Below are 13,959 nucleotides of genomic sequence, written 5' to 3' on the forward strand. Positions count from 1 at the left end.
TATATCGAATACGTCCCACACATTGTCTCTCATTCTTCCAATATCCAGCCGGATGACTTCATAAGGCTTGATGAAATACGGCATTTGCCCCTATGCGTTCATTTTTTACTTCTCGTGTCGTGCTCTCAAGTGTGCTCTCACTTCGCGTTGCCGTAATCCGGGTAAACTTCCTCCCTTGATCTTTTGATATACCGCCCATGTTACTTTTATTCCCATATTATTTCTTGTTATAACTTTGCTAAGGTTGTTCTTGGATCTTGATAACTACTTACGATGATCTTTTATTTGTTTCGAAACATCGATAAAATAATGGATATCGTAGCTGACGTTAAACTTTTTATATAAGCCCCTACAAGAAATATTCAAGTCAATGACATTGTAATCTTTGCTACCGCTGTTAAATATGTACCTTGCAAGATTGGGCACTGTAATGTAGTTGTCACTTTCGGGACCAATTCACTTATCGATGTCTCCAATCATGTCGTTCGTAATGTCGAAAGAAGTGCATCGCGCATGTAGTAGTGTTCAATTCATAAAACGTTCATTTTTCATTATGAAATTATTAATCCCTCTCAATCCGCGTGATAAATTCGGACTTTTTCCATTTTTCTGGGCTGCATGCATAGACATTGATGTTCCTCAAACACGTGTGCCTCATCCGCTATACTTTTCTCCTTTTCCCATTCCGTGCTTGTGCGAGACCGCTCCGTGGACGTGCTCTTGTCTTCCAGGCTGTCCCAATTTATTTCTCGCTAGGTCGAGGGGTACGTGAAAAAAGACTTCGCCCAAGGGCTTAGCTCGCTTTTCATTATTACATTCCCCTACGTTATATTCACCCACGTATTTTCTTTTTGTTCTGCTGTGGATTACATCCCGTATCCTTCCCACGATCTGGGCGGGTCCATTTTGTTTCAATGAGGGAGCTTTTCCCTCACCGTGTAGCGTAACCCACTCTCATACGTTCATTCTATTCAGGCGCGCCTCGCTTTTCATTTATGGGTGCTCCGTTTCTTTCGTCTCCTGCTCTTATCACACATTTTCTTCTGCTATGTTCTCGCTGACTTGTCTCCTGCATTTTCCACGGTCACTTTTTGCGTCACATTTTGTCAACTTCGACTTCATCTTGATCTTTTCGAAGACTGCTTCCTGCTTACTTTTTTCTTTCACTCTCCATTTATTCTTCTTCCGTCTCTGTCCCCTGTTAAACCTTTCCTATTTCTCTCTTTTATAGAATTGTCATTATTCCAATGAAAAGAACGTTCAAACGTTCACAGAATAATCGATGCATCTTTTGAATCATCTTTTCACTGTCAAAAAATACTTTATCTTTCTCTCCAAATATCTTGTTACGACCTTTTCCATTTTTAGCTTACCTTTTCTCCGGATTTTTATTAAATTTATTTCTGTTTTTAATTTCATCAACCAATTATATAATCCAATTATTTAAGTTCTCCCTCATAATTCCATTCCCATCAAACATGACAACTCAACTCTGTAAGACGCGATGCTCTGGATTAATTTGCCGTTGAAGAAATGGTCTCTGATTAGGGTCATCTTTCTTGTCTTATCATAAATCCTGTCTTATGATAAATCTTAAAAATTATAATTTATCTTATTCCCAAAAAATTCTTATAAATTTCAATGGTGACGAGCCTAATTCGCTTTTATTTATATATTCGCCTGAGTAGTCTTAAAATTTAATTTATGGTATTTCTATTCATCAAAGGTCCTCATGATCTTTTCCTGTTTCATTTCGATTCATGTTTACTGCTATTTTTTTAATTTTGCAATCATTTATCATCTCTGAATTTATACTTATATTGTATAGTGGTCATGTTAACGGATTTATCGTAATTTGCTCGCGGTCCATATTTTATATTTTAAACCACGCATCCCTCGTTTTTCTGCTGTGCATGGGAACAAATTCGTACTTTTCAAATTTTGAAGTTGCCACCACTCCTTATTGAGTTGTTTACCCTCGTTGCTTCCCTTTCGTAGTTAGCTCTTAGCTTTTTCCGTCGCTATTCAAAACTTTTCATCCACGCACCCTTTTGTCTCTTCTCTTTCCACATTCACTCCTTCAAACTCCCAGTTTTCATTATTTCTCTGCCCTTACCAGTTTCTTTCGACCGAATGCCCGAATCTTTTTTTTTTTTTTACGCCCTTTGCCACACTTCAATGTTTTCTCTCTCAATAACTCTCCATCCCTCAAAAGACACCTTCTCCATCTTAATGCCTTCGTTCTGCTAACTTGGTCGTTTGCTCTCCTTTTCCTGTGATCTCTTGCCCCCGTTCTTTTTCGCGCCCTTTTCAATGATCCCTTCCTCGAAAAGATCCCCGGTTTTTCCTCCCCTCCACTTTCTCCCCGTTCACTTCTCCGACTTGATTCCGGAAGGGTAAATTCCTTCCTTCCCTCACGACCCACATATAGAAATTTTGCAGCACCCTAGGTCCAATTGCTCTCAGACCATATCACTCTATCCTAATCTTCTTCAACTCCATCCCTCTGTGTGAGGCTCTTTACTTTCCGGGTGTGCAATAGAGTGTCTCCTTATGGGTCTTCCGCCGGATCAGTTGATCAGCTTTTGCCGACATTTTAATGGCGGAGTTTAGTCATTGATGTCAGCTACTTCAACCATTTTAAGCCACCTCCAAATAAACAAACGTGTAACGTTCTGACTTGGGGGAAGGGTTTCTCATTGAAATAAATCTACTTGTAATTATCACACGATTGTATTTCATATTCCTTAGGGCATATTCCCCATCAACGGTAATTAGACTCGTATAATTTCAACGGAAGTAATTGAATGATATCAGTAAGGATTGCGGTAAAATATGAGCCGCTACTTTTCTATCCACATTCCTGGATATCGTTAAAGTAAGCTCATATAAATTTGATCACGTCGTTCGTTGATCTATTGAGGTGAATCTCTCTCGTGAAAATTAATTCCAATATATCGTAGTTTTGGCTTGGAATCACACTTCTAATCGCAACTATTTTTCTTTCCTTTACAGCCTCTCTTCCCCGGGATACAAACCATGAGGCCCCTTACTCTGCCATATATTCAGGTAATTTTTTTCTGCCGAAAATTAATGCATATGTAATGCATAGTTTTGGGTTGGAGTTTCTATTCTAATTGTAGTTCTGTTTTTCTTTTACTCGCTGGAAATTAATACCAGTGTATTGCGTCAGTTGGTTTGGAGTCACACTTCTAATCGTTACTATTTTCCTTTTACAGCCTGGATCTAAACCATCCGATTTCCCTCACGCTTGAGCGAAAACTCTCGACTCTCCCTCAACCATAAGGCTTCGCAACCCTCAGTTTTCGGCTTTACTCCCTCGCAACCACCCTCACCGGCATCTCCTCGCGCTCCTGGTCCGGAGAGAGGTGAGGTGGAGGACACGCGGGAGAGAGGCGAGGAAGGGGAGGAGTTGAGGCCTGGAGGCTGAGTGCGAGTACTCCCAGCCCCTTTGTATCTTCCATCGTTACGTTTTCCAAATCCTTCTTGACTTACTCTGGGAGTTTATACATCTCTTTCATATTTTTTTCATTCGTGGGAATTTTCCCTCAGTTATGATTTACTTGTTTTAGTGCCAGTTACACAATCTTTCAGGAAATATTTTCCATTCCAGCTGCTTAATAAACGTTTTTGTGTTTCCCAGTGTACCATTCAACTTTTAAGCGACACATAATCGAGACCTGTAGATGTTGCAGACATTTTAGTAGTCAATTAGAGCTATTCCTCGTCCATGCTGTAAATATCACAACCCTCAAGTTTCTGGCTTCACTTTTACACTCATCGCACCTTCGCGACTACCCTCAACGGAATTTCCGCTCGCTCCTGGCTCATAGGGAGGCGAGGTGGAGGGGGCGCGGTGGAGTGAAGCGAGGAAGTGAAGAGGAGGAGGAGTTGAGGCCCGGAGGCTGAGTGTGAGTAGTCCCCGCCCCTTTTTTGGTGTGCCGCCCCCACTCCGACCATCCCCCGCCGCTCGAATTTGTGAGTCCGTGCACCCCCCCACCACGAGGGAGCCCCCCTCAAGCGCCTCCTCCCTCATCCGCCTCCCACCTCTCCTCCGCCGCCGCCTCCGCCTTCTTGCCCGTCCTCGGGCTGAGCAGAGCGTCGATCCCCGGGAAGGACGAGAGCGCGGAAGAAGAGGACCGCCGCCGCCCCGGAATAAAAAATACCTTTTTGGGGGACGCGGGAGAAGCGAACCCGGGACTATCCGACTGCAGGGAGTTGGACCTGTTCCTCTCTGAGAGACCGCCTGAAGACGAGAAAAAGGGGCGACGGGGAACAGCTCAAGGGGTAAAGAGAGTGATTCTATCTCGTAGAACCCTGCAGAGGAGAGGATAGGGGGAGGAAGAGGATAAGGGCTGGAGTTATCCTGGTCGGACGCCTTCTCCGGTAAGGTGAGTTGAAATTTTTACCTTGCTATCTGGTGTCGTATTGTTAGGAAAATCTTGGTCGTGATTAGTGCAAGTTTGAATGGTGGCGGAGACTGTGACTTAGGGGGAGAAACTCTCTGCAGAGCCAGAATTGGGTTTAATGGCGGTCATTAATCGATTTATTTGAGGTAGGTACGATCAAAGAAAATTGAAGCTTAAGATTAAAATTGCAAGTGAATTTGTGGTTTCCTATATTTGTGAGATAAGTTTGCTTTTGGGAATCCAATTTGAATGAGTGTATTTATGATAGAAGACATTTTCCACTAAAAAAAACTCCCGAAGTTGTACTTTTTATGCCCTCGCAATTTTGCACTGGTAATTTTCAAGTTTTGAATTGTTTTGCCTTTTGCGTAATATTCTTACTGCTTCACCACCGGTTATTTTCAAACCAAGCCCTTTTGTTCTTACTGATTGAGTTGGAACCAATTCGCACGGTGAAATGGAAGTCTAGTCTTGCGAATTTTTAAAAGTATGTGGCATGCGCATTGAATGCTGAGGTTCCATTTTTCGTTTCCCAGTTCAGGTAAATTATGTTTTCAAAAAATTAAATAAAATAAATATTCCAATTTTTTTTTTTTTAAATTTCATGGGAATTCTATTTTCATTTCTTTAGAGCTAAATTTGGTCGTTTGTTGCGTATGTTTCAAAGAGTGTTGCTGTATATCGAGTCTGGCAACAGTGTCCCCATCCTATATCGGTATCAGCGCTGTATACCTTGATTTGGTTTTCTTCAACAATTAATTTTGTAGGTGGTAGAGCTTATTTCTATGCAGTTCACGTCCATACCTCTGATAATCTAATTGTATCATACTATGTCGACTCAGTTCCTTGCATACAGTACACGTATTCAGAATGATATAGCTTGAAAAGTCTTTGTGTTATCAATTCTGTAATTGGTCACAATATATGCGCAGCATTTCCTCAGTACTTCTTTGAAAAATAGTATTAAAGGGTTATCGATGACATGGGGCCAATATTGTTCCAAGTTACTTCAACTTTTGTCGGTTGCTGAATGGTCATCGATATTTGAGTATTACATGTGTGTACCGCAATGCGGTTCAGTTTCCCTGTCTTGTTAAGCAGTGATTTCTTTTTTTCCGAAAACTATTCTTGAAAATATTACCGTGAGCGTTTTATTCGAAGGTGATTGAATCCTAAACTAATATTTGAAAGCGAGAATCAGCGTCACTTAACCTATCCACCTGGGCATCATGGCTTTTACATCTCACCTAGTTCCGTCTCTCAAAGCCTTCTTGAATTGTTCTGAGAATTTATCTCTTTTATTCGCGGAAAAGTTTCTTCAGATTTTCCGTCAATAATGATTTACATTTTGAGTGTCGCTCAGATTATTTTTCAGGACAATTTTTCATTCAGTTATTTGCCTCCAGTAGCAAATTAAACGTTCAGTATTTCCCAGTGTTCCGTTCAACTTTTAAGCAAATTATGTTTGAGACCTGTAGATGTTGTTGTAGACATTTTGGATATCAATTGAGGTCTTCCTCATCTGCCCTGTACGTATTAGAGTGCTTAACGTACGATACAATGTAGAGCGGTGTAAATCTTAGACAATTATTATGAAGAATTTAATACTGAAACTTAAACCTGCCTGTCTTTTTTTTAACCTCAATTTTAATCTAAGCCAGCTAATATGGTCCAGAAGCACGTAAATCCACACCAGATGTGATAGAAATATCCGAGTGCGTGGCCAAGGCCTCTTAATGAGAATGCATGGATACCTAATGACCATTCTTCATTAATATCACCATTTAGACCCGAGTATTTCGCTGATTCCGTCAAGAGTTTGAGAAAACCTAATATTATAGCACGTATTTCAGTGTTGAATATTCATGGGGATGAGAGTGATGAGTGGATATCAGTGAATGGGAATTGTAAAAGCGCATTTGTGACACTTGATTGAATTAACCCATTACCGCTTCTCATATTGTCTTCTCCAAAATCAGATATAGTTCTAGTTGTATAATTTTTAGATCCTGTGGTATTCAAATCACTTTTCCACTCTCTTTCTCAAATGCATTTTCTCGCAGCCTTGGTTGAGAATTGGCAGATATCTTATCGCCATCCCTTCGTATTCTTGCCACCACTGGACCGAGACTGGCGCCATTTGCATTGGTGCCATTTTCCTTTGCTCTGTTTGCTTCATGAAATAGAAATTTTCCTCATTGTGAAAACAATTCGCGATTATCGTAGCCAGGAGAAATTGTAATTTTGGCTAGGAGGGCGGATTGGAAGTGCATAATAACTTACACTACTCCACAAAGGAAGTAAGTCTGAAAAAATATGGGCCCATTTTACGCCATTTCGAACTTGAGTTAACCCTTGACATCTCAGATTTTGACGAGAACGAGTGTATTCAATTGCCTCCTTAAGGAATATGTACTGTATTTAAAAAAAAAACAGACGAATAAGGGTATTTTTCAATTAGCAGTTTTTGCTTGTATACATTTTAGTCCATCTTAGTTTCACGGTAAAGGAAAAGGGATGAAGATATTCAATTCTAAATTTTTGGGAAAATCCGAAAAAAGGAACCAAAATGTTGTCTTAATTCAAAAATTTCAAAATGAAAATTATTAAAATTAAAATTAAAAATAGTTTATGATTATCATACCTATGTATTTATCAATCACACTTTATGCTACTTAGCCTGATTTTTAAATCATATAAGCTGGTGAACTTCCACTAAATGCAGGAAATTTTATTTAAATTCTCTGTACATGCCCGTGTGGAGACCATCTGTAGATAGACTCCATTTTTCTGTTTTTCTTTTTAATTTATGAATTTCTTAATCCGCGTAAATCCCTTCACGGTAAGAAAACCCACTGAAATTATTAGAATATTTATCGTTTAAATTGAGTGCAATAATATTTTGGTTGCATTTTAAAATTTTTGCAATGAATGCTGCAAAAAAATAAGCCTTTAAACTAATTTTTACGGTGATTATTTACCGCAAAATATAACGACTAAAATTTCTCGCGAGAAATTAGCATCATTTTGATAAAATGCCTTGATATTTTTCCGATTTAATTAAACTCTGTGAAAGGTATACATTATCTTAGGACGCTTATCAAAATCTGAGAGATCAAGGATTATCTCCAGCCAAAAGTGTTATTTAATGACTCTATATTACAACATGATTTACAATAAGATTGAATTATTAGTAATAAAAATCCAATCGCCGACAGTACTTCCTTTTGATATGACCTCTACAATAACCCATTTCGGTTTAGGATATTTTGAGCCGATTTTCAAACTCTGTTTATGGATTACACTTATAAAATCAACAAACTTATAAAAGAGTAAAATGGCCACATTTATTACCTGCTTTCAGTGTCACTCTCATTGCAATTATTTAGCATTAAAAATTACACCAGTTAGAATCTTCTCAATTCTTACAAATGTGCTGGAAACGTTCAATTATTCGTTATTTTTTGCCAAATTGTTGATAGAGCAGTACTTCAACTTCTGACAGTACTGTAATTTTAATTTCGGTCAGCAATCAAAAGAAAAAAATATGTATGCAATACGTTCCACAATTGTCTAAATTGAAAATGGTTTCGGTGCTATTACTGCATTTAATCTGATTTTACATTATGGTAGTAGCGAAGAGGTTCTGTGTTAACATTATATTATAGTTATTTGCTGGTCCATAGTGTCTACTCGCATAATATATGGGTTGAGTAAGTAAGTTTTATTAGCGTTATAGATATCATGTGCGGATTCTCTCGTAGAAATATGCTTGATTTTAAAATACCTACTAAATGTATATTTGTTCACTAGGTTACACTGCAAGAGATGTTTGCGTAAGCGATACAAAATTGTATACGAAACACAATCTATTGAAAAGAGCGACAATTGTTTCCAAATAGCAAAAAAAAAACACACTTGGGTTTTTATTTTAGAACTTTGGGGTGAATTGGGTTTTTCCAAAAGTTGATGGCCGTTACTATACATCATGGAAAAACAGACCTTAAGTAAGCTTCAAATTTTGTTAATTGGGTCTATTGGAGTGAATGAATGAATTTATCCTGATGAAGTTCTAATGTAGCTCTGAATAGCATTGAGTTGATGCTTCTTGATCGGGAAAAGTAGCCTTATTTTTGCCCTCCCTATGGTTGAAATCATGTTTTTCGGTGATTTATGAAGAGAGTAATGAATATTTGATGGGTTAGTAGATTCCCACGTACGGAAAATCCACGGGCGCAGTGCTGCGTCGCCCGTAGGGGAGCTCCTGGAGGCCGAATTTTCCCCTAAAGGGTTTGGGCGTCTTGATGAATTATTCCCCATCCTCTCCGATGTGTTGTGGAAACTTATGACTGGGACTCTTTAATATTGCTGAAATATTTTCAGTTAAATTCTATGAATATCATCACCGATCGCATTAATTTTAATACCCATTCTTACTATCCATCTAGTGCCAAATATGAATTTAAATTTTCCGAATGGCGTAAAGGTTAACATTTTAAAAATTTGAAGCACAGTAATGTGGGACAATCATTATTTTTGCTTGAGATATCGGTATTTGCAACTCAGAGTGGTATTCAAGTTTTTTTTATTTAAATTAATGATTAGACATAATTCAGTAAATTCTTCTATCAGATTTTTTGCAACCTCATTCTACGTGTGACTTATGACGAGAACAGCAAATGCAGGCCGCCAGTTAAAATGAAGATAAACAGGCAATTTATGTAAGTGTCCAATTTGGAGTTTTATTTTTAATACGGGAAAAGTAATCTGGTGCCAAGAAAATGATGAAGAACAAGGCTTACTTTTCCTATGTGCTCGTAAATGGCAAATTATGCATTTTTATTGTCTCTTTTTATTTTTCATCTTTTTTTGCGGCTACCGAGTGAGTGAAAAAAAAGTTGGAACAATTTGAACGATGAAAATTTTTGCAGTATTTTATTATTGATATTTTACCTCCCATCATTCACTCATATGTTTGGTCACAAACTCTGACTGTGAAAAATGCTTGTAATTATGTAATGGTGTTTTTGCTCGGTTCTCAAGGCTCTCCTACATTTACCATGTTCATTAATTATCTCGTGAAGTTACCGGCGTAAGCGCCTGAAAGATTATTGACTCTATGGCATATCGGCCAGTGACTATGTTAAGTTTATAGTAGCTTTATAGGTTGCCTCATACAGTAATTCAGATAAACACGGGCGGGAAGAGTTAACTGCCTATTTATTGAATTTTATAAACAAAATGATATTGATGGAATACCAGGAACAAATACAAAACTTAATGCTTGAATTTAGTTGAATCATTAATTCTCTGTTCATGAGGAAATCTATTTTGGTTTACTGATGAGAGAGATGCTGATGTTTTGGAAAGCTCTTTGGTAGGGCCGCAAATCATTAGAAAGTTTGGCTGAATTCAATTAGAACGTAAGTGAATACGCCTGGAATTCACTTAGCGTCCGGAGCTTCGATCGAAGCTCCCTCTCGTGGGCAGTCACCAGAAACCTCTATGTCAGCCTTAATTAATGAAAGGTAGCGAATTCTTCATTACTTATTGCATCGCGACAGGCACTGAAGGGGAAAATTATACCTTATTATCATAAATGTACCAATTTTACCTCATTATCTGGTAGTAGAACTTTGTCACCAGTTGGAATATTTTCGTATTGATCAAATCCTATTTGAATTGCGTAAAGATGCACTAGGGATTTTTTAATCAATTAATATTTTAGTTACTTTGAAACATTATAGTAGTTGTTACGTTACGATCAGATAAAAAATCCTTCATAAGCTTAGATGCCATGGGTTTCTGTTACTAGTGAATATAATATTTATTCTTTTGCCACTCGCAGTAAATTATGAGCGGTGGAATTTCATGGCAATCAACGTGAATGAATGTATGTAAAATACATGCCAGTAGCATCAAAACCCAGAATAATGTTTGAAGGCATGCTACGGTTTCCATTTAGAGTGAGAAATGTTAATTAATTTTTTTAGGTCGTTTCTCTTTTCTTTGTAACAAGCGTGAGTTTCAGCGAAGAACAACTTAAACAAATCTTTCAGCTAGATTTCTAGCTTGGGTTGTTCCCAGGAGTTGATTCCAATGCCGTCTGACCAATAGAACCACTCAACTAGAATACGAGACGCTGATTATATTGTTGTTCACTACATCACCCTTTTTTGTTTTTCAACGAAATAACAATAATAATAATAATAATGTGATAAGTCATCAACCGCTTACCCATCCGATATAAAAATGTAAATTCATGAACTTTTGTTCATTAACTCAACGATTTACCATCGTATATTTTTTTAAACTCAAGATAGAGATACTTCATCGTTTACCATTAATGTCCTTCAATGAATCGCATGAAGTAATAATATCTATGCATTTGCATCGAAAAAATGGTCACATACTTTATTATCATGTATGTTCCAAGACTTAACTAGAAATCTACTCAGTTGGATACGGAATTGTTCTTCTTGGCGTTAAAAGGATAAAGGGCGTACGCAAATTAATTAAGGTCCCAAATATCTAGAGAATAAATAATGTGAATTGTGCACCTTGTGACATCTTTTCTGCATGAATTGATTTTTTAGATAAAATTCCCAATTTCTTGCTGTCGCGATCATTTTTCTGTTTTATTTCCGGGCCAGTTCTCTTTCTTTTCTGATGTAATTTTCGTTCATTCAAGTCTCTTTCTAGTTACCGTTACCGAGAAGTTTTCATTCTTGCCTTACCTCAGCAATCTATCACTCAGCTCCGATCACTTTAGCTTAACCAAACCTTTACCAAAACATAAAAACTATAATCATTTCCCATGCTACTGTGATCGATTCTCTCCTTAATTCGCTATTACGAATTTATTAATTGTTTTTTGAGCGTTGCGCTGCTTCACTTACATTTTGTGCAAGTTAGTTTTATTTTTCAGTTAACTTGAAGTACTTATTGACAACAGAACAAGACTATAGTATTTTCTGTTTCCTCAGATCTCTCCTAACATCGTGGTTTTGCCAGGATATGTTCCTTATTATCACATTTCAGACAACACGGATTATACTCGTTTATTTTTAATCACTTACACCGTCCAGGTTGTCGATGCATTTAATCAACTTAAGGTGACTTACACACGAAATATGGATCATATGAATACTATATTTCTTCAATTATGCTTGTCAACAACTTGTACATATTTCAGAGTAGTATTATTATATTATACTTTGGTGAATGTAACTCTCAGTTTAGTTAGCATAATACGTGCATTAATGGTCAAGCATCTCGCCAAATTTAAGAAAGCCACATTCATCAAATAAATTATTCTTGCATTTTGATTTTATTGCAGACTCTGCCTTTATTTTTTAAGGTTTAAAGGATTAATTTTTAATCACTTACACCGACCAGGTTATCGATGCATTTAATCAACCTAAGGTGACTTACACACAAAATATGGATCACATGAATACTATATTTCTTCAAGTATGCTTGTAAACTACTTGTTCAAGTGAGTGATTTGTAAGTACGCTGAGTAATATTTCGCTGATTTCCCTTTTCCTTGAATTCGGTTTTGCAGAATATGAATTAAAATTTACGGATGGGAGACTAAAATTTCCCCAACTATGATTAATTTTTCACTATCTTCCGGAGTAAATTCCGAAATTTTATTTCCTAATTGATGAATGATTTTTAATTCGGAGTTTGGAGGTTTATAATGAGATAAAAATATGTACACTTCTTCTAAGTCGTCGTTTCATTGTGCACCGAACGCCTCCTATTTCACTTGGATTTATTTCGCTTGCAGTGCTGTGTCAATGTTTTTAACTGCTATGAGAACTCTGCCACCTGTCCTATTAACGCGATAAGTTGATAGATTCTTTTCCCTCTTTGTGCATGTCAGATGGCCGATAGCGAAATATTTTGTATTATATCTTCGTCTGTGATTCACATTTTGGGAATAATGCCGTGATTTTTCAATGTAACATATCCAGTTTCCTTCGACGTGAACATTATAGCTATACTGATTTCCTCGAATATAACATTTTGTTACTTTTTCCCGAGATATAATCTCACAAGATAGCCTCCTACCTAAAAAATACCTGCTGTGATCAATTACTAAGCCTGGCAGTATAATATCACGATATCACACACGTAAACTAAACTTGGTTCCAAATCAAGCACATTATGATTGGTCAAGCAGTAACGAAAAAAAGTTACGGTTAAAAACGGTTACACTGCCATGCAAGCTGGTAGAAAAATATTTTACCTCCTCGTAACATTCGAGCGTAATTTAAGCTGATTTTTTTTTAAAAACACTCAACATATGTAACAGAGTATCACCTTAAATTTTATTTTTGCAGATGCTACTCTTACCTCTCCCGATTGTCAATGCGGCGCCGATTGTGGAAATGTTCTCTTCAACATGACCTACTCTATATGCGTAAAATTGTAAGTTCGCATATCGGACTGTACGTTCGTCCGAAATCGATAGACTCCAAAACCACTGCACCAATCACCGTAAAATTTGGCATATAAATTACTTATACATGGAGTCCAGGCTTACGTTGTCTTGATGAACCGAAAAATCAATAGGCATACCTTTTTATGAATACATAAAATGTTATACCGCCAGATACTTCCGCTTATATTTTTTCCATAGTAAATAATACATTTTAACCATGTTCAACACATCAAATCAAAAGTCAAAACTAATGAGTTTTTGTAATAGAAAAATTTATAAAGGTGATTCTCTTAATGTTGAAAACGGTGTCCTGCATTTGTAGAGAGGATTTCAGAAATTTTCTACGATTATGAGATCTTTCATAAGTGCTCTCAAATACTTAGTATTACAACTTTAAGGTTTGGTCTATTAGAATTGATTTTACTCATGGCCAACCTCATCAAGTAATAATTTTACGCCACCATGTTGGCCTTATTAATATCATGTTGAACAAGCAAGAATCACACTTGCTTATATACCCAATTTAATCTCTGAAAGAAGCGAAAAAAGTATGATTTACATTTTCTTACCCGATGCAAAAGCCCAAGAATGCTAGATAAAAGTAATTAATAGAATTTCTATAGCGTTAAAATATATTGTGGCCTAGTTCCAAAGCAAGGCCCCGAAGACTTCGAGGCTACCAGCTTGACTCACTGTTTTCAGAGAGAGAGCTCAGCTATCCTTCAAAGTAACATGTGCGATATCAGAACGGAGATTCCCGCGTGGTGCGATGAAATTCATCATTTTCGGTTACTACCGCGTTGGTTGCTGAGGCGAAGATAACAGTTTCATTAATTTCAGCTCATCATTTACCTGAAGACGCTGGCAGTAATGCCAGCGAAACTCTTGTCTTCGCCACAGCAACCGACGCTGTAGTAACCTAAAATGAAAGTCTTCATGTAGGATATCATTCGTGGCAGTACCGGAGTAAATGTCTCTAGGATCGAGTCATAAACGACAAAATAAATCCTCGTCCCTTCAGATTACTCCATATTTTACAACGTTTTTCTTAACCTACTTTCGTGTCTATCTGTCTGC

At 37.3% G+C, this 13,959-nt stretch overlaps 1 protein-coding gene across 2 annotated transcripts in view; it reads left to right on the top strand.

The window, feature by feature from the left end:
* Positions 1–4,117: 4,117 nt before the first annotated feature.
* Positions 4,118–13,959, top strand: part of LOC124157591 (vesicular glutamate transporter 1) — a 247,150-nt gene continuing 237,308 nt past the window's right edge. For both annotated transcript variants that reach the window (XM_046532440.1, XM_046532441.1), the window contains exon 1: positions 4,118–4,412. The gene's annotated coding sequence lies outside the window, so the exon portion shown is untranslated. The remainder of the gene's footprint in view (positions 4,413–13,959) is intronic.

Source organism: Ischnura elegans, chromosome 4, assembly GCF_921293095.1.
Source record: "Ischnura elegans chromosome 4, ioIscEleg1.1, whole genome shotgun sequence".
NCBI classification, from domain to species: Eukaryota; Metazoa; Arthropoda; class Insecta; order Odonata; family Coenagrionidae; genus Ischnura; species Ischnura elegans.